At 32.3% G+C, this 16774-nt stretch overlaps 1 protein-coding gene across 1 annotated transcript in view; it reads left to right on the top strand.

Annotated features, from left to right (window-relative positions):
* The window catches only part of LOC117119335 (plexin-A4-like), a 90697-nt gene that overhangs the window by 24758 nt on the left and 49165 nt on the right, over positions 1–16774 (top strand). The gene's annotated exons all lie outside the window — the stretch shown is intronic.

Raw genomic sequence — 16774 nt, forward strand, 5'->3', positions numbered from 1 at the left:
AGGCGAGACTAGGTAATTACAATGTTCATTAATTCATGAACAAGCAAATCTATTTTCCTTTTTATTATTATGTTTTTTTAAGATATTTTTAGAAAAGAATATTAAATTAATGGTAGAATACCTTACCTATTTTTCTCATAGCAATTATTTAAATTTAATAATACTCTCTGTGATGAGATAAAAAAAATTCAGTAAGTTTATTATTTTAATTTTTTACTTAGTTTTTGTATATTCAATATATAATTAAAAATATATTTTAAAAAAAATAAAAACAAGTATACGAACTCACTTTTTTTTAACAGATTCGTCTGACTCTAAGCTTGACTTCATCAGACATTATTATATGTAAATATCGGTTCAGCTTTTGCCATTGACATCCACCATTTTATGCAAAGTGTTGGCCAAGTCGTAGTTTGTTATATATTTATCGCAAACTGTTGTTAGATCACCTGACCCAGTTATACCAAAGCAGTTATTTCAAAGAATATTTTCATCATCATCTTCTGTTACTGTGCATAACCTCGGTTGAGTATACTCAGTGTGTATGTACAGGAGTCATATATATCACAGTCAAAAGGGAAAGAAAAATGTGTATATAAAATAAATAAGTAACTAAATGAAAATAAATAGATAGAAATGATAAATAAATAAAATGATAACATACAATGATAATGCATTTTAACATTTCCGTTACGATAACATTTATCATACAAACTCTAACTATTGCACAATCCAGGATATATAATTATATTCTCTGGCAATCTGGATTTTTTTTTCACCGATGATTAAAATAGTACTTTTGTGTTTTTACTGTATTGAATGGGAAAGGAAAATATAAAAATAAAATAAATAACTAAATGAAAATAATTACATATAAATAAATGTATAAAAATAATAAATAAATATGATAACATACAATGATAATGCATTTTAACTTGTATGTTAAGATTTATAACATTTATACAAGCTGTAACTATGGCATAATCCAGGATACATAATTATATTCTCTGGCAATCTGGATTTTTTTTTTCACCGATGATTAAAATAGTACTTTTGTGTTTTTACTGTATTGAAAGGGAAAGGAAAATATAAAAATAAAATAAATAACTAAATGAAAATAATTACATATAAATAAATGTATAAAAATAATAAATAAATATGATAACATACAATGATAATGCATTTTAACTTGTATGTTAAGATTTATAACATTTATACAAGCTGTAACTATGGCATAATCCAGGATACATAATTATATTCTCTGGCAATCTGGATTTTTTTTTTCACCGATGATTAAAATAGTACTTTTGTGTTTTTACTTGTATTTCATGTTAACTCACCAGAAAATGGAACTCTCACCCTGGAAGTTCAGGGAAGAACCCGGAAGTATAAATCCAAAAATAATACTGTATGTTTGTTCATTTTTGATTACAGTTGATGTCAACATGTTAATATATGCAAATCAACTCAGAACCTTTGCGATTGTGAAATATATTATCAAAACACTTAAACCCAATGTTTCATACACATTTTCTTGAACATAACAAACTGACCTGGCATATAACAAAACTCAATTTGGTATGATACAGGTATGTCTCAAATTTACAACTTTACTTTTGGTGTTATGCTAAAGGCTGTAATTGACTGATACTGTAGCTAATTTTTTATTTTCACTGAACTTACTCGTTTTAAGAACTCCTCAGCGGAGATGTGTATAAGAGACAGGGATAAAGTCGAAAACAATTGCGCAGTGGTATCTAAACCGCGAATATTCTATAGGAACCTTTTTCAGACAGAGAAGCATAAGATTACCACAAAATTGCAGTAACAAAGACCGGTATTGACCAGTTATTATGCCGGAATGCTTACCGCAATATTGCGACAACATCTATCTTGAAAGGGGCTTAAAATCTTGTAATGTGTAAAATATTACATCTATCTGAAAGGGGCTTAAACTCATGTAATATGTAAAGCTTAAGGGGTAGAGGTTGTTTTTTTTTTGTTTTTTTTTTTTTAATTGGTAGAAAACTTTTTAACTCCCAAGCTACAGCTCCACAGTGGTTGATTTTGAGTTTACATTTGTTCCTGATTCAAGAGTAGCGGAAAGTACAATATTTGATACTTTGAACTCTGCGTATCGCACTCTGAGTGAGTGTCCACCTCTTGATAACTAGACCAAGCAGTTGATAGATCTTTTCTCAACCCATATTGGCTTACAAAAAACTCTAGCAGATATTTAATGAAGACTTGACATAGAATGAACTTTAGTTATATCCTTAGGGTAGTGGAATTGAGTCTGAGTAATACCACCCAGAGTTAATTGATTTGTAATGTGGTGTTTTTCTCTCTATATATATTCCCTTCTATACATAATATTTTGGATTTTTCTTTTGCCTCAGCAATGTTCAATTCCTGTTGATAAATTCCTGAATCTTCAGGCCATAAAATTAAGAATACAGTCTCCCTCTAATTGAAGACCACCTCCAATTAAAGACTATCTTCAATTTAAGACTACTTTTCTGTAGTCCCAAGTCTTTTATTTTTATTATTCTAATTAGAGACCACAGCTACTAAACACCATTAGAACCCTGGTTTAAAAAGTGGTGTTTAATTGGAGGGAGAGCTGAATGTGTAGGAGTTGGTTTAGGTTTGTGGTTGGAAGAGAAGCTATCCATAGCTTTTTAAACACTTGGTTCAAATTAATTAAATTTTATGACAGTTTATCATAAATTATATTTATTGTAAACAGAAGTTTTATTACTAAATATATATATAATATACATTAGGTATACTATATATAAACATATATAAAGTGAATTATGAGCTATATTTTATATATGCGCATGATTCCATTATATAATGAATATTCATGAGGATGATAATCCCACTTCCTTGATAGGTGGAGAGTTATCTTTAATCTATTTACCACATAAACCAAGTTCTTTGGAATTGCCACACCTGATTTTCAAATTATATTCATTTTAAAGGAAAATATAGAAAAGGTTTTTTATTATATTTTTAAAATTTTTACTGTCTCTTCCTTTATTAATAATCTGTATTAATGTAGTTTTTTTTTTTTTGGTGCATAGCTTTGGGAAAAAATGAACTCTGTAAATAGAACAATAATCTAAAAAGCAAAACAAATGTATATTACTAAATCAAGTAAGACTAAATTATAGATGAAGTAATATATTGTAGGCAACATATATATTTATGTAGATTTAGGAAGTCTGTTTACAAAGATAAGAATTTGTTATCCAACTGGGAGAGGTGGCTGGGCCTTATCTGTTGAGATCATACACCTTAATACCGTACACCACAATGGTTATTCTGACAAACCTTTCGGCTTCAATGCCAGAACCGGGGCCCTTTCCTCTCCCACAGGAAATAGCAACAGTCCTCCGAAGTCGCCGTGTCTAATCGAGAATAATTACAAAGCACTTACTTTGAGGGTTGTAAATTCACTACTAAATCCTCTTCATGGAAATATTTATCTGTTAATGTACTTTATAATATCTGGAGACGACATTCTTCTCCGTGTTTATTATAGCTAATGTTAACGGTGGTTATGAATTTGAAATTTTGATTCAATTACTTTGTGTTGGGTTAAGGAAAAGTGATTATGAGGAGTGAAGTGTCTGGCGCCTGTTTGTGATAACCAAGATAATGTTAAACAACAACCTATGGGATTCCTGTGCGGTTTTTTACAATCTCGCTAAAGATTTCATGAATATTTCCAATGTAATTCATATTCCATTTATCATAATCAAAAGATAACACTAAAAAAAAAAAAAAAACAAGCACATATCTAATACTGTTCCTGTTATGCTAGAAGAGCCTGTGGGATTTTAGTGCTAGAAAGTCACTAGAAAGTTCATGAATATCTCTAATGTAATTATTCTTTCATGCATATTCCATTTACCATTTATTAATCATAAGTAACAAACTAAAAAAAACAAAAAAAAAACAACACACTTTTTACTCTTTATAATATAGGCCTAGGCTGTGTAGGTTAACTATTAATTTAATTTTATTAGATTTGATATAAATATGAAGTCCTACAATCAAATTTTATTTGACAAAAAACATGTGACATGCCTAAATATGGTCATGATGACATCACATCATATTGGTACATCGTGACCATATATGGGCATACAGCAGTTTTTTTTGTCAAAGAAAATTTGATAGTATGAACAGAGCTAGACTCGCCAACGCAATGTATAATCAGACTTTCTAATGATGTGAAACATTGAATTTCAACTGATATGGCAGTTTTCGTGAAACAAACCGTGTATCTGGCCTGTTTGACTGAATAAAATCTAGAGCAAACAGTCTACGTAACGTTTTCTTTGTTAAAATTACCCAAGTTGTGCGGTTATTTTAACTGATTGATTCGTGTCTAGGAATGATATCCTGGCTGTTTTTCTCGAGCAATGCATCTAATATTTCATTGGGCATTTTGTGCACCCAAAAGTTGATTTCTGAAATTTGCCTGTAATTTAATGTTTGCTATTGTCAGCATTTCAAAAGGCATTTGCATATGTTGGTCTCCATAGAACCTAGTAGGTATTTAAATCAAAGTGTGAAAAGCGGTACAGTTTCAGCTACCATTCATCTGATCAAAATTAATCCAATGCAAACATGGCTGAAGTCTTCTAGATATTGTCCATTGTGTTTGAAAGACAATATCTGATAGTATATGCCTGGTTTTATGAACTTCAGTTCCCAAAATCCTTTGATTGTTTTTTGTTTGGTGAAGTTGGTTGCCTTATTTTCTTTAATTTAAATTATTACTACGGTTGTAAGTAATGCCAACAGCAACAATAATTATTGTAATTGATCCAGTTGGGATTGCATTGCCTAAATACGTGATTAAAAATCATCAATTCTCCGTAATTGTGTCGACCATTGCACTTTTTTTGTACGCATTTAACAAAGAGATTTCTAGTTGTGGATGATATATATTTTCGTCATGGTAAAATTATAACAAAGGTAACCATAATTACTTATATCATTTTGTGTTCCATCATTTCCAAACATATTTTTTATATGCATATTGATAACAGTACGGTAGCCAGGGATTATATATCATCATTTTACGTAATTATGGTTGTTAGCGGTTTTCATTGATGTGGATTAAGGTTGATCTGAAACAAAATTGAGAGCTGTGTCTAGACTCGTCCGTTCCTGATTATGAATCTGTTGGATGATATGCAGAATTGTTAAAAGTGTAATGCGTTTGAGATTCTGCCGGGAGCGTCCTTACGTTTGTCATTAACGAATGTTTGCCAGTGAGTGGATCCTTCGAGGCATATGGCACGGTTAAGTTGCTGCGCTGATGGTGCTTGGTCAGGCTCGATGCTGTCTGAATGGGGTTTATTTATGACAATCTATCTAATTATAAAGATGGTCCATTAACTGGTTGCTGTTATTGTTATTCACGTCTGCGTCAATAACGTATTACATCATCAACAAAATTTACCATCAGGGAAGAAGTAATAGCAGCATGAGTATTATAGCAGTATTATGACAAAAAATTACATAAACATTGAGTACAGAACAAAAAAACCTGTTCACCGATTGATGTGATGCTGGTTGCTAATGGTCATTTGTTTGTTAGTAAAACTGTCATGGCTTACTGCAGTTTTCTTTTAGTATTATTAATGTTACAGTTTTTTCTATTGTGCCATCTTTAATGTTATTAATGTTATTTTGTTACTCATATGCAAGTTCAATGTGACTAGTGAGTCATAGCATGTTTTATAAGGAAAAAGATTTGAAATTTTCAAAAGGAAATAGATGGCATCGCAACATAAAAGAAAAAAAAGAAAACCTAGGCCTACATCACCATTATGAATATGGGTCTATTTTCTGGAATTTTACCAATTTATGATTAATGAATATTGATGATTATTACAGATTTAGTAGATAACTGGTATAGCTTTAACAGTTGTTAGATTCAATGACATTGATATCAGTCTTAGCATAAATCCTGGCAATGAACCAAGACAAACATTTGATGATAAATAATGCATGGCGCAATGTTATTATATTTATGAGTTATGTCATTAACCCAAGACTTAAGCTTGAAGACTACATCAGATGTGTTATGATTATGATAAATCAGTGGGTAATTGCTAGGCTAGTATGGTCACGGATTTCTCTTTAGCCATTTAACTAGCTCTAGTATGGAGGACTATATTAAATGGATGTTCTAGGCCTAAGGACATCATTTTTTGTGTGTTTTCTTTGTTATTTAATGTTGCTGTGGTAGCTATAACTGCAGTATTACCTACAGTATATATTCAAGGGACCCTACATGATTATACGAACATTAGAAGTCTGAAGGAATAGTGAAAAGCTAATGTAATCTAGGGCTACTCTTGCTTTTAATCTATATTCAACAACATGATTATAAACAAATACTTGTTCTTTTTCATAAAAATAAGCTGAAATATTTTCTTCCCTTTATGCAATTATTTGGATAGAAATGTCAAATTCTTTTGACTTATCTCTAGTGTGTCTTTTTGTCAAACTTACATTTTATTTGCTGAAAAGAACATTACCCAGCATTATAAGTCAATAAATAAATTGTTCTTGCCAAGCAGTTGTTCAGTCAGTTACTATTGTGGTGTGACGGTAACATTAGTCATGTACTTCTATTAAAACATAAACGTCTTTCTGATCTCTTTTGTTACATGCTCAGATGATTGTTAGGTCCATATTATTTTTTCCCTTGTACATGCATCATTTCACCCCGAATACAATTCATTAATAACTAGCAATTTCATTTCTTCTAATTGAATGGCCAATCGAGTCAAAGAGATTAGCAGTTTCACTTCTGAGTGAGGATCTTGAGTAAGAGTAATTGGTAATAGTCGTGTATCACCCAGTAGAATTCATTCTTAGTTATGCTAATATGGCCTAATTAAATCCAAAAGGCGAACCATATGTTAGGCTCTACATATTTCATTTAATATCATCCATATTTCAGAGGACATATTTTTTAATTAAACTTGAGCATACATAGCATACACAGGCCTTTGTGTAGTATGCTGCCAGTCATTGCAAACGATATAGGTTGTTGAATGCAATCCTAGAATTAATATAATAGTTTATTTATTTTGGAAATATAAGAATCAATTAATTGATTAAATGTGATATATATATCTATTTTTTGAATATAGTCAAAATATCACATACTGTGCATAAGTCCTATAGTTTCCCATGTCTTTGCATACTGTATGTGTATAAGAGACAGATACAATATAAGCCTAAAACAGGCTAAAATATACAAGATTTAATTTTCATTTCATTATAATTATTTCATAACATATTAAGGACAAATGTTTAACAGGTTAGTCCTTTTGTTCTCTCTTGACAAATTTATGAAGATGGGAACAAAGAATGTCTCACTCAGTATCCACACAAAAAGGGCAATTAACATGAGATGTTTAATTATAGTGATCGTTAGTTTAGTGCATTAGCAAACAAAGTATCAGATAGCAATTGATGAGGTGTTACAAGTCGATAGTGGTCGTCTGGCATAGATACGGAAATGAGACTTTGGGTAGTGTAGAGGGAGTTTTGTGTGTTAAAAGAATGAAATTGTATATTTTAATTTCTTTGTACATTGGAACGAAGTTATTAACATTCAATTCAGATGTATAAATTATATCATTCCTCTTTCATTGCTTAGAGTTGAATTAATTCCAAATTTAAAAGGTTGGTATTATGACTTAACGAAAGTATGAATGAGTTTTAAAATGATAACACAGATCTTTTAAATCATCATCATCATCATCATCATCATCATCATCATCATCATCATCATCATCATCATCATTTAGGCAGTGTACTTCCACTGCTGGATGAAGCCCTCCCAAAGCCCTTCTGTCTGTTGCTACACTGTTCCATGTTGGCGTTTCATATGTGGTTATTTCGTCTCTCCATCTTCTTTTTTGCCTTCCTCTCCTCCTTTTCGCTGCCCGAGGTTGCCATTCTGTGAGTCTATTTGTCCATCTGTTATTTTAGTTATCTTTGTTATTTGTTATGTTTTTTTTTTCTTTTCGAAGGATTTTAGACTTTTTGGTAGTTTACGACAGCCTGTATATCTTGAAGGAAGTTGGAAGATTAGGAAATCTACCATAGTATCCTGTTTTCTCATTCGGTTCCCACAAAATTATATATAAAATACATGGTCATAAGCTGAATATGTAGGGCTGGGTTAAAGCAGGGATATGATTTGTGGTTTAAGTATGGTAAAATAATAATGTACAGTAGATGCCTCAAATACAATCTGTAGGATATATTGAAATGCTATAAAAGAAAATAGTATTAAATTAAGTTGTAGAACCATCAGGACTGACTTCTGGAAGACAATTCATAATACCTGTACAGTACAGTTAAAACAAGAAAATATTATAAATTTACAGGAGTTGAGTTATGTTATAGAAGATTCTTGCTTGCTCCCATGAGGAAGGAAAGGGTTCCTGATTTCTGAGAGTGCCTCTCAATCACTAAAGAGAGGGGTGTCTTGAGATTGATGTGCCGCTTTGAGATTTTGTGCTGTGGTGTGTTTGTAGGTGTACACAAAAGTAGATGCCATTGAAATTACTAGCATAATTTAAACAATTATGTGTGGAACTATAATTTAATATCAATGGGCATATGGAGATAAGCCAATGTTTATGTGATAATTGTTGGGCTGAAACCATAATTATATATTTAGAAAGTTATTAAATCAAATTTTTAATATTATATCGGTATAGAAAAATCATACTATACCAAGTAACAGTATTTCCCATTTGGGATTCGAACCAAACCATTTCTAATACTGTTCAGGTGCTCTATCAACATAGCTGTGACGTCATAGATATGATTCTGAATAGAATTTTTTTGCACATTAATAATAACCATTATAAATTTGAAAAATGCGCATTATGCAATAGTAAGTTTCTATGTATACTTAACTTAGAGATGAATTCTGGTAAATACCTATTGAGTTTAATGCGTTATTTTTATCCATTGTCAGGAGATTGCCGCTAAGGCTACTGATCATTATTACCGCAGTAATGCATCGTTGACTTGCGAATAGATGGATTGTACACCTCAGTGGTATTCCTAGTACTAGTTAGTAATCATGGATTTGAATCGAATTTAACACATAAGTATATCTCTGGCCCTTAGTGCATTCTATATAGCATGCTGTGTATGTCCATAAATCTAACTTCTTTGCTAAGGATGGATTTTCAGAATTCCTATCGTAATGTTAGAAATATATATTCGCATAAATAATCTTCCCTTGTGCCTCGTAAATCATAATTTTGACAGTAAAATCTTGAGAGATGTGTAGCGTTCTTAGTAAGCTCCTGACTGACGTTTTATAGGATTGCGAAGGATATCTTGGGTAATGTCGAAACCGAAGCTATGCCAGAGTGGCCATCTTCCTTGTGGTGGCAGTTATTGCATAGCATAAACCAAATGATTGGTTTATGCTATATAATATCGTTCATTACTGTCCAAAACTTACTAGATTTTTTTTTTGTAGCTATTAAGTTGGATGTAATGAAATAATATTGGAATATTTTTTAGAAAACTAATACACATTCTGTTAATTTCAAAATTATCAAATTACATAATTTGAATTTCCATTTGGGTAATTTTAATCTAATTTTGTCTTCTGACATTACACCAATTCTAATTTTATAATCTCCAGTGTTCAAATTTTAATTTTAATCCATTTCGGAAAAGGTGCACAACTTGTGGTTAATGGCAGTACTCATTTTTCCTGTTGGAAATCTTATTATGGGGGGAAAACCAATTTTATTTCTGTATACTAACTACTGTTGAGCTAGCTATCTAGTATTTAGATATTAATGTTAAATTCTGGAGGCATTTTATAAGGATAACTTTCATGGTTGGAAGCATAAAATGGTTTTTTTCCTGATATATCATTAATAAAGAAGTGAAGAGACATTTATTGTGAAGAGCATGAAAGGAGAACCCAAGTAAAGAATTGATCGATATATCTTTCTGTTTTTGTAGTGGTGATGAAACACCACGAGAGTAGACAAAGAAATAATATTGTAATGTGAATCATGGTGCTATAAACTTATAGAAACAGATGTTAAATAGCTTTTTTGTTGGTGACAAAACAAGGAAAATTGGAAAAGTAATACATGCTTGGCGTTTCACCAGTTTTACAGCCCAGCTTGTCTTGTTATTGTTATTGTTTTCGAGGTGTCAAGGTTCTGTGGTTTCTGGTCTGTATTCTTAATAGCTTTTTGCAGTTACTGAAGTAAATATGATTCTTATTAGGGTTCAAATGTTGGTCAAAGATAGGATTATCGCAAAGTAATGATATTGCAATCAATAATATAATATGATGGTACTTTCAACGTATGCAAAGTATAAAATTTATTCTATATTGGTTTTAAAAATAGGCTATGAGAGGATTATAATATTGCCAATTCTGTAGTTTTTTTATGTTTTATGAAAATACAATTTAGAAGTCATAAAATATGAAAAAGTAGAAGCAGATTTAAGTTGGTTGATTAAAATATTGATTATGATAATAATTTTAAATTGATACTGGTTTAATGGATGATATTTGTATTTTCATACCGGATATAAAAACACTCAACCGAACAATGAAAAAGTTGATAAACAATCAAGAAAATAGCCAGTGCTTTTTTTTGTCTCTTTATAGTCTTTGCCTATAGGTCTAATAATGATCATCATGCTATATGTTTCTTAATGGAAAGATAATTTGTTCTAATTCAAAAAATATATAATGTTATATGCTACACATTTTTCTGTTGGCATTGCTATAAAGCTCATTCACTTATAGTGGTATTATTTGAAAGCCATATTATTTGAATATTGTTTTGTTTTATAAAAATTTTGTTTATTTGTATAATGCTTCTTACTTCCATACATTTTTCTGGTTTTCCTGTTACACTCTCTTCCAGTCGTATCCGGATCTGTTCAGTACCCACTTTAAAGTTTAAACAGCTGTAAATTGCTTTTAGTTGCTGACGAAGTTTTATAAAAGTGCCATGGCACTTTCATGGAGTGATTAATCAAGAACATAAAGAGATAATTTTTAAAGTAGTTTGTCTGGTAAAATGGCAGCCTATCTCGCCTTCACTGCTATCCCGTCCCATTCTTCATTTGCGAGTCAAACAAGAAGACAAGTAGTCGCATCCTTTCTGTTTATCACGTTGTAAATACGAGGCCATTGGGATGAATTCGCTAGCTAGTAAAGTTTAATCACATTAAACAGCCATTCCCATGGTCTTGCATCATAATTTGTGCTGAGCCAACATAAAATTAGTAAATGCTTAAACTACATACAAAGTCAAATCAATGACTATTGTCTTCTAAAACTCTGGACAGTTAACATTAAGTAGAGACGGGTTTATCAGAACACTAATGACTTGCGTTGCAATATTGTATGGTTTATGATGTGGTTGGGAAAAATTTGAAGAAACACATTAATTTAGAAAAATCTGCCAACAAGAGTTATTTTGGTAGTGAAGATATAATGTGTTTATGTGAAGAATAAATTTTACATTTTTGCATAAATTAATGTCCAAGGACAAAATGCATTTATTGCAGCAACATATCACATTTAGTAAAGTAGAACAACAGGAATGGCTCCAACACAGGTGTGCAAATCTGCCTTTGAAATACACTTTTTTGAGGCGGAATAAGATAAATGTACCACTGTTTTGCCAAATAGTCACTAACCAATTGAGAACCTATGGTCGAAGGGGATGTATGAAGGTATTACACTAGGCCTACCAATTTTTTGGGTTGGATTTTTCAATTAAAATGGCTGTGAAACTATTTAGTACCTAAGTTTTTGGTATTTTTATCGCTTCACATGTTAGAGAAGGGTACCCTTTCACTACTACCATCTGTAGAAAGTGCTTTCTACCTGTTAATTTTTTCTGGCCTTCTGAAGCATTCAGTAAAAGACTTATGTCCTTTTTTTTATGCCATTTTTTTTCTCCCCTTGATGTTTCTTGATTTAAATATTTTTTTTTAAACGTGAAGCGTAAATCTTTCCCAAAACTAGCTGAAGATTAGATAAAAATTTTCTCTGATAAATTTCAATTCCTATATGAAAATCTTTTTGTATCTCTTCCCCCTTCCCCGATCTTATAACAGTTTTGCAGATTTATTTTTGGGCCTTATTACATGCAGGCCCGTAGCCAGGGGGGTTTTTAGGGGTTCGGGCGAACCCCCCTTTTTCAGCGAACCCCCCTTTTGCCAGCGAACCCCACTTGGCCAGAAAACGATAATAGGATATTATTTGCAATATTTCTCTTTTAAGCAAAGACCTTTTACATACCTCCATATTTTAATATTGGTATTTAGCGATCTCATAATGTGGAAGGTCTGTGTTTAGTACAGTCACCTAGTGGGTAATGCTAATTATCCCAGTTATATTTTTAGAGATAACATTACATAGTAGCATTAAAATGTTAAGCATTGCTTTTTAATAAAAATAAAAAAAGTTTGTTTCACAATAAACATTTACGTTCTAAATCCTGTATTGGAAAAAGTAGTCTTCTTATCTTATTTTTAAAATTGTGTAAGAAGTATTTAAATATACATGAACATGCATTTAAATGACATGTGCATGCTTTTAAAATCGTATAAGTGCTCTGGCTTCGGGGGCTTTTCCCCCCTTGACCCCACCGGGGCCCTTTGGCGGGCCCCTGGACCCCGCGCCCAGAACCCCCCTTCAAGCATGCTGGCTACGGGCCTGACATGTGACATTTTCGCCTAGTATATGAGTGAATAAATTGTGTGCTGTTAATAATATAAACAATGTGTAAACCATGCATTGTCGTTGCCTGTTTACAATTCAGTATTGTACTGATAATGACCAACCTACATAAAGGTCAATTATGCTTAAATATATGTTTACACATCTGCTCAATTCAGTTTGTGTATCGAGAGGAGAATTTTGAAACTAATGTATTTAATATGATATTTAAGCTTTCTAAAGAAAACAGATCGATTATGGTGTAGAATCACAGACAGGAAGGTCATATGAGGGTGTTGTTTCCAGTTAGAGATTGTAAAAGTGCACAGTTAATGGTTGTACATGGTGGCTGAGCCTATGTAGTAACAATAGAATTGGATATCCATTATTAAAGACATAATGTAATTTGAATTATGAATATAAATTTTAAGGAAATATATTATAGCTCTATATATAATTTCAAAATATGTAAATTAATTACCGTAGTTCCCCGGGTATAATCCCATGAACCACATGAATGCGGAATTGGCCTGATTTTTTTTGGGGGTGGGGGTGGGATTATACCCGGGGATTTCCGCATGCATGAACAGAATGAAAATGATGATCGTTTTGTGAGGTGGCAGAAGCATTAGAATAACTGCCCTACGATTCAATGGTCTATCCAAAACTATATTATACAGTGAAGAAATCAGAGCTTACTCGAACATCAAAGGGAAGGGAACCCTAATTAGTACTAAGCACCTAGCTAGAGAGGCCATATCTTGGTCTTTTACCTCAAGCTAGGCCAGCCTTTGCCTAAATTTTTTTGACGTCATAGGTTATTTTTTGCCCAGCAACAACCAATCCAACCAATCACCCATCGCATGTGAAGACCGCCCCACTTGTAATGCATGATGCAACAAGTTATTTTTAGCAAAGAGAGTCTCTTTAGGGACGGACCGCAGTGTTGTCTATTTTTAGCCGCAGCTGTGGAACATGTGCGTCTTCACGCTGTGAATTAACAATCTGATCAGTCTACTAGGCGTGTCTCTTTAGGGGCAGACCGCGGTGTTGCCTATTTTTAGCCGCAGTTAGCGAGTTTGTTTATTTTAGCGACAGTAAACAAAAAGAATTTAAAGAATGGGCGTTGTATTCAACTTTACCGCGACCAATGTCTGGTCTAATCAATTGGAAAAGTTTCAGGTCTGCCGAATAAAAATATGACATTTTTCGTAAGTTGCGATATATCCCTTTTATCGTTACTTTATAATTGTGTTCATGAGGTTAATATTATACTCCATTATTTAGGTTTAACCTTGCTAATCTCTAAGAAATGCTTTCATAGCTGTTATATTTTATGAGAATTTATGTGGTCAATATGTTATAGACATTGTACACAGGATAATACTAATACCCTGTAGTCTTTCCCTGTGAATGGAATTTGATAAAAAGCCGCCCAGACATGGTACAAAAAATTTTGGAAAATGTTCAGGCGTGTGTTATCGTTTACCGTTTATGCTTAACAATGGTGTGATTTGTATTATTGAAGCAGCTTTGGAAGCACTGTTTACCTGGGAATGTCAAGCAGGATATTGATTGAGCTGCTTAGATCCCTATTAAACAGAGCACAGGTGCTTATTACATGATGTATTCTCATGCTCTTCAAATGTCTGGTTTAATCTGATGGAGTGAGCTTTTGTAGGTCTTTGTTCCATTCAAGGTTGCAAGTAAAAATGTTACAGTAGAGTAAATAAAGAATCACTCAATGTGTTTGTGGGTTATGTCAAAGAGAGACCCTGTGGTGAGGTCATATCCTGTCCCCTCCTGGTTAAACTTAAATACACCTGTTGTTTGCTAATAAAGTTCTTGTTAGGAGGAGGGAAGGGAAAAGAGACCAACACTATGATGAATTAATTTCCTGTCCCCTCCTGTTAAAACTTAAATGCACCTGTTTATATATTTATACAATCTCTTGTTAAGAGGAATCGAAAATAAGTAATATTTTTAAAAGTATAATGCAAATTTCATAAACATGATAAATAATCATTTAACATATGAAAATTATAGAAAAACAAGTAGATACTCCACATATCTGCAATGTAAATTGATCTGCACTGATTAAAGTTTATGTTTTATTTATATCAAGATTAAAGGATTTTCAGACAGTGCTATGCAATAATCTCCACGTGTAGTGTTGCTTTGGCTTAATGATAACTGTTACGATTAAACTTGTAATGGCCACCACAGGAAAATAATGTTCCCTACAAAGTGTAAAAACAAAATGGGTCTTTAAAATTCTACATCAACACATTAATTTTAAAAACCTGTGAAAAAAATGTACATTCATATTTTGAAAATGGGTATTATAATTTATTACCCTAGTTCCTTTGGAAGTTTTTGGTCAACGTATTATAACATAGCTTACTCTGATATCTATTAAACAGTTGGCAGGTTGAGGGGGTAGCGAAAGATAAAGCTGCTCGAATCCTGGTATCAAGTTAAAAAACTTAAAATAAGACTAAGGATATTCAGATAATAGATTAGAATGACTCAAACTCTGGATCTTTGATTGAAGAATAGCTCTCTGAAACCCAGCAGTAAGCAAGGGAAGACCCACAGCTTCCTACCTCTAACATAGCTGATAGGTCCTAAATTAGCACCAGCAAAGTCATCCTGGATCAATCCCACGATTAATGATAGTTAACTCTCTGTGTTCAGTTATCTTATCATTACTTTTTTTCTTTTACATAAGTTCTGAAATTGATTCATATTATAATATGATGTTATTATTTGTATAGATTGACTTGAGATTTTCACTCGGTATCCGGTTGTGAAGGTTAGACTAAATGGCACTTGAAATTGACATGTGAAATCATTCAAGCAGAACAAGTATTTTAAATAAAACCATAAGTCTTATATTTTTGCTGTTTTAAGAGGAAGTCTGGTGCTAGTAACAACAAAGATATATCTCAGAGGATTTTTGAATTAAGTGTGCTTAAATATTCTGCAAATGTTTTGTTACTGAACATCCGTTTCAGCTAAAGCTGAGAATCCTGATATTGAGAACCTTCCTAGTAACCTCATGACCTTTTAAAATTAAATATGCTTATAGTGTTTTTATTAAGATCTCAAACGATCAGTGGGAGATTCAGCATAGTCTCAGGTGGCCTGGCCCCCTCCCCCTCTAAGTTTTTCGAAGTTATAAGAAAATAATTGGAAAAATAGAAAATCATATTCAGATTGAGGTCTGAGAGTGCCATTTCTAGCCAGAGGCGGTGCCATAATCATACATTTTCTTACCTTAGCCCCCAACCATCGGGGGATTGAGGTGGTTCGGACCATCCATCTGTCAAGGTCCCTCTCTGTGTGTTCTCTATTCCAAATTTCTTGATCCGCCACTGATGACGGTGCCCGTCATTGCTTCTTTCCCTATTAATAAAATTATATTTTAAATTTTTTCTCTAAGAATCATTTGACTGAATCTTTTTGATAAATTTTATAATTTTTTATAATTTTTTGCTATTGATAATTTTTTTCAAAAATTCATAAAAGTTATAAAACAACAAGATATAAAAACAAATCTTTTATTATTATATATATATATATTCCTGAGTGCTATTGTTTGTGGGTGTATCTATAAATAGATGCAGCAGCGTTCTAATCACAGACAATAACAGGATGCTGAATGTAGGATGTTTACCTTTGATTAGACGTAGACGGATGAATGTAGTATACGTGGATGTCTGGAATTCATAGTTTAACTGGCTATGTTAAGTGCAAATGTACAACTTTGAATTTTGGCAATTGTCAAATGTAATCTGCTTTTCGATCCAAGGGCTGTGGACACCACTGGTAGTGTCATGACGGGCTGTGGCTGTGGTCAATTACATAAATTAAATTAAATGATATATGTATGTCTATCTTTAAGGATATAAATATTATATACACATATTTGTATGTACACATACAAATATTCAGAAGACTACTACCTTGCTTGTTAATGATTGCTCT

This window comes from Anneissia japonica, unplaced genomic scaffold (assembly GCF_011630105.1).
Source record: "Anneissia japonica isolate Jap-2015-1 unplaced genomic scaffold, ASM1163010v1 scaffold287806_len661372_cov189, whole genome shotgun sequence".
Classification (NCBI taxonomy): Eukaryota; Metazoa; Echinodermata; class Crinoidea; order Comatulida; family Comatulidae; genus Anneissia; species Anneissia japonica.